Consider the following 5,393-nt stretch of genomic DNA (forward strand, 5'->3'; position numbering starts at 1 on the left):
TGCAAATCTTTCCATGGAACAACGGTTTTTATTTGAAGCAAGAGCCTCCAGATCAAAGTCAGAATTGATGATGATGTCATCAGGGCTTTGATTGTTTATTTATTTGTACCTAGAATTCTGTCTTTGATCTCAGGAGGATATGAAAGAAACTCAACTTTAAAAAGTATATGAGAGCATTCAGCTTGGTTAGAAAACATTTTGACTGTTGAACAGTAGCATTTGTTAGAAACAGTTTACAACACTCAGAATTAAAATGAAGATACAAAAACCTTCCACACTTAAATCCTGTCTCTAACTTCAAACTGGGGATGAACATTTTTATAAGCAATCTGTCTCTATGTGATGGCCCTGCCATGGACTGGTGACCTGTCCAGGATAAACCCCGCCCCTCACCTGAGGGCTGCTGGGATAGGCTCCACCCCCACGAACCATTGCAGATCATCAATAACCAAAGCTACTAAGGAGGATTACAGTTTGTCCTTGCAGGAGTCAGTGACTTAATAGAGTCTAACAAAGGGTTGAACCTGAATGAGACAGTCACCCTTCAACATGGGGCCATGGCAGAGTGAACCAAGAACACTACAATGGGGGTGAGAGTGGAGCCATGATGGATTCACAGTTCATCACCTCCACCATCATGTGGACCACCTGATCACCTCTCCCTCAACCTCTAAATAACTCATTCCCTGACCGGGAATTGAACCCGGGCCACGGCGGTGAAAGCACCGAATCCTAGCCACTAGACCACCAGGGACCACACTGACCTCGCCAACAACAGAGACTATACACAATGACTCAAGAACACAGGACTCTGTGGTCTCAGCTTGAGATGCAGAGGGTCCACCAAGACCACCAGACACCTCAGCCCCCTAAAGACAGTCCACCCTCAGGATCCTGCCCCCCTCTGCTCCAACTCAGCCCTCCATTCATAACGTGACTTTCGCTACGTCCGAACTGCCAAGTACCAACCTACGTCCTCCTGCTACGACCTAAACATGGCGGCACCACTCAGACACCCTAGAAGATTGGTGGGGAAGCACGACCTCTGCTGGCAGAGCACAGATACCGCAATTAGGTAGACAGCACCAACGAAAGCCCCACCTGCTGGCCTGACTGTGGTACTGCACTCCACTCTGAACAAACCTTTCACTCATTCTCTATCATTAAGCACGTTAACGCACCTGTACAGGTGTGTTCACATTATATACATATTATATATTTATGCTTGGCCGTTTTTGATGAACTTGGGCGGTACTCTGGTGCAGGGATGAGGTCATGGAGCTGATCTGGGAGCAGTCCTGATGTTAAATGCTGTGATGAAGGACAGTGTGGAGGAAAAATGGGTCAAATTTAAATTGTCAACAGTTTAACGTTGTTGGCAGGACTCCAACCTGAGCAGGGAGACCCCAATGGATTTCTAGTCCATCGCCTTCACCACTCGGCCACAACGACCACATTCACACACTTTTGTAGGAGACTGAAATTAGACAATGAAAGTTCATGTCAGCACAGTCAAATATTTTTTTGTCCTCACTCAAAGACAAACTATTGTGTGTGTGTGTGTGTGTGTGTGTGTGTGTGTGTGTGTGTGTGTGTGTGTGTGTGTGTGTGTGTGTCCCAGCTGCAGCAGTCAGTTCAGGTTCCTTCAGTGTGACTGAGGGAGGTTTCTGTCCGATGGTTTCTCCCAGTGTGAACACAGCCTGACTGCTGATGCTGTGCCGACTCTGACAGTGGTTCAGTTTTTCTCAGTGGCTTTGTTGCTGCTCTCAGATCAGAATGAAAGTTCTCTCAACTCTGAGTTCAGCCTCCACAACATGGAGTCACTTGTTTCTCCTTCCTTTGATCAAATAGCGAACGCTTTTGGACGAGGAGGGAGGAAACCACGGCGTTTCACTGCTTTACATTTAGAATCTCACGCCAAGCCGGAGAAGCAGGTCCGAATCAGTCACGTGGTCACTGCCAGCTGGAGAGGCTTTGGACGTCACCACATACGTCATCAATACGCGCTTCACAGAACGAGAAGAAGAAGCGGGAAGCTTTGAACACAACAAGGAAAGAAGGAGAAGTCCGTGAAGCCCCGGCCTCGGTCTTTGTCTCCTGAAGGCTGAGTGGCGCTGGTAGAACCTCAACATGTGCGCCGCGCAGCTGCTGCGGGTGTCGGTCCAGGAGCGGATCCTCGCCGCCGCTGAAGACTTCCTGCTGCAGCTGGGAGAAGGAGACTCAGCGGCTGGAGTCCCGGTGCTGAGAGCGCTGCTCACCGAGCGGCTGGCGGCGGCCGCGGAGCAGATCGTGGCTCTGCTGGAGGAAACCGTGGCGGAGTACGAGCGAGTCCATCCATCCATCCATCCATCCATTGTCTTCCTCTTATTCCTGTTAAGGGTCATGGGGTGGGTGGAGCCTATCCCAGCGTCTACAGGTGAGAGGCGGGGTTCACCCTGGACAGGTCACCTGTCCATCACAGGGCCAACACACAGAGACAGACAACCATTCACTCTCACAGTCACACCTACAGTCAATTTAGAGTATCAATCAGCCTCGTCCCCTCTTGATGTCTTTGGACTGTGGAGGAAGCTGGAGTACCAGAGAGAACCCACACAGGAACAGGAGAACATGGAGACTCACACAGAAAGATCCTGTGCTCCAGCCAGGACTCGAACCCAGAACCTTCTTGCTGTGAGGTATTTTTATCTCACAAGTGGAAAAATGTAGAATCTTCATGTCATTACATGTCGTTCTCCATTGGGTCACTAGGGGGCAGCACCTACCTGCATCACCAATATGAGCCTTCCGTCTGTCAGGGGGTAGAATTCAGTCACCACCAATGACATCAGAGTCAGAGTTTAGACATCAAAGACAGACATTAAAGCCTCTCTGATAAAACAAAAATATCCTGCAATATTTGTTTCCAAAGTGAGACCCTCTTTATTCTCTAGTTTAATCTGCTGCAATAATAATGAGCGTCTTTGTCAGTCTACTGATGAATGTCAGATATCTTTGATGACCAAACCTGGACGTTTGTCTCAGTTTGACTGGAAGTCTCATTCATTCATTTCTCCTCCATGATTTCCTGCAATGATTTCCTGGTTCTGCTCCATTCAGGTTCAGAGAGCTGAGATTAAAATCACTCAGGAATAAAAGAGGAGACACCAACAAGTCAGCATGGAAGAGGAGCAGCTTTTCAAACTGGTCACCCTGGCTGCTGGTCTGGGCCTCCCTTTGCCTCGGTGCTCCTTGAACCAGTGAAGGTCCTGGTCCAGTCTTCTCCACTGAGTCCTGGTCAACAGGGAGCACCTCCCCACCAGAGAGGTGCAGGGCAAAGGAAAGGAAAACTCCAACCAGAATGAACGCTGCACTAAAAACTGCCCTCCATTTCTTGAGGGGAACGTTGGGTCTTCCTCAGGCAAACGGCAGTCAGCAGTGGCTCAACATCTGAACTGAGCCCAGACCTGGTCAGCTGATCATTCACCAGCTCAGCCCCTCCCACTCATGACGAAGACCTTGAAAACCCCAACATCACCTCCTCCACCTCAGTCTGGCGTGTGTGGATGGAGGGCTGTGATGTCAGCGGCGATGACATCACTGACACAAACACACTGATCTCTGACTGGTTTGGTCTGAGTGGGATTCAGTGACACCACACGACCTGCACCAGATGAAGGGGCGGGGCATCCAGGAGCTGTGACATCACTGGTGACTCTTGTTGGGCCGCCTTCTTGGCCAAAGTGGAGGAGAACAGGACCCAAATACAGACGGGGGAGAGGAGCGTTCAACAAAAGGAGGCTTGAATGATGAAAAGACAAAGAACAACAAAGGAACTCAAAGCACCAACAGAGGAGAAAAGACAAAGTAGCAAACAAAAGCCAAACTTCCACTGGAAACTTGGAGGAGCTGGAACAGGAGGGAGAGAACATGAGGCTGAGAACCCTGGAGAATGAGAGGTGGACAAATCCACCAGCGCAGCATCAGGAGAGCAAAGAAACCAGAAGGAGCTTTGAGGAGCTGCTGACATGCAGCCAGGGAGCGTCTGCCTGAGATGGGAGGAGCTGCTCATCCACCCAGATGGAGAAGCAGCCATCTTGCTCTTCTGACGCCGACCGGCAGAAGGAACAGAGGAGGTGAGGGGCCTCACGTTGTCATGGCAACATGGAAACATTACACTCTGTCAGTGGTGCCTCCATCAGACGCACTTTGTCTTTGTGAAGATCAAAGTGAAAGGAAATAATAAAATAAAACAATGAAGGCTGCATGAACTGAGTGACACACTTGAGGATGACATCAGCGAAATGTGTGATGTCACACTGCTGAGTCGTGAGGTCACCACCAGAGAACAAATGAGTGATGAGATGCTGATTATTGACTCTCTACTTTAAATGATCTCACTCTCTTCCAGCTGGAAGAAGTTTGAGGATGAATGAAGTCAAGAAATGGAAAAATGTAGAACGTTCACGTCATTACATGTTGTTCTCCATTGGGTCACTAGGGGGCAGCACCTACCTGCAGCTCCTGTGAGCCCTCAGTCTCACCTCATTTTCAGGCTCCAACTAAAATGAAGCTTCAACTCTTCTGAATCCTCTCCACCTGCCAGGTCTGTTTGAAACTTCCAGGTTTGATCAACATCCCAGTCTGAACACATTTACAGGTCAGTCGTGACCACAGCGCCACCAACTGGCATCTGGAGAAATCAACTCCAGATGTTCCCAGACGGGGAAAACCTGCTCTTCCTGGCTGGTTCACCTCTGGAAACGAAGCTCCAATTAATGCGCGAACCAGAGGGAGGAAACCACGGCGTTTCACGGGTTTAGATTTAGACTCTCAGGCCAAGCCGGAGAAGCAGGTCCTGAATCAGTCACGTGGTCACTGCCGGCTGGCGAGGCTTCAGACGTCACCACATACGTCATCAATACGCGCTTCTGAAAAAGAAATCCTTGATTCCTCGACTCATCACTACTGCTGCTACCAGGTTTGTGAGTTCAGCAAAATTTAGCGGGTCTGGAGTGGCACAGAGGACAGAGCTTGGACTCTGTGTTTCTAAACAGTTGCTCTCTTCTACACAAAGACATTAAAACAAGAGTTAAAAATAACTTTAAAAAGTGGATCTCTTGGCATCAAGTCTTCTCTTTTATTCAGTATCTGGGTTGTTGAGCCTCTTCCTTGAAGTAACTCACACTTGGACACCTGAAGACGTCTCTTATATCCAGTTTTCTACTCTTTGACATCCTTCACCTGCTATCATGAGCACGGCTCTAGATTAACCTGCTATCATGAGCACGGCTCTAGATTAACCTGCTATCATTAGCATGGCTCTAGATTAACCTGCTATCACGAGCACGGCTCTAGACTAACCTGCTATCATGAGCATGGCTCTAGATTAACCTGCTATCATTAGCATGGCT

General features: G+C 48.9%; 1 non-coding gene across 1 annotated transcript; it reads right to left on the bottom strand.

Annotated features, from left to right (window-relative positions):
* Positions 1 to 682: 682 nt before the first annotated feature.
* trnae-uuc (transfer RNA glutamic acid (anticodon UUC)) lies at positions 683 to 754 on the bottom strand. The gene has a single exon. It is a non-coding gene; the product is annotated as a tRNA-Glu (tRNA).
* Between the last annotated feature and the right edge of the window lie 4,639 nt (positions 755 to 5,393).

Source organism: Aulostomus chinensis, chromosome 1, assembly GCF_037954235.1.
Source record: "Aulostomus chinensis isolate RoL2024-O1b breed Wild chromosome 1, RoL_Achi_v1.0, whole genome shotgun sequence".
In the NCBI taxonomy this organism is placed as follows: domain Eukaryota; kingdom Metazoa; phylum Chordata; class Actinopteri; order Syngnathiformes; family Aulostomidae; genus Aulostomus; species Aulostomus chinensis.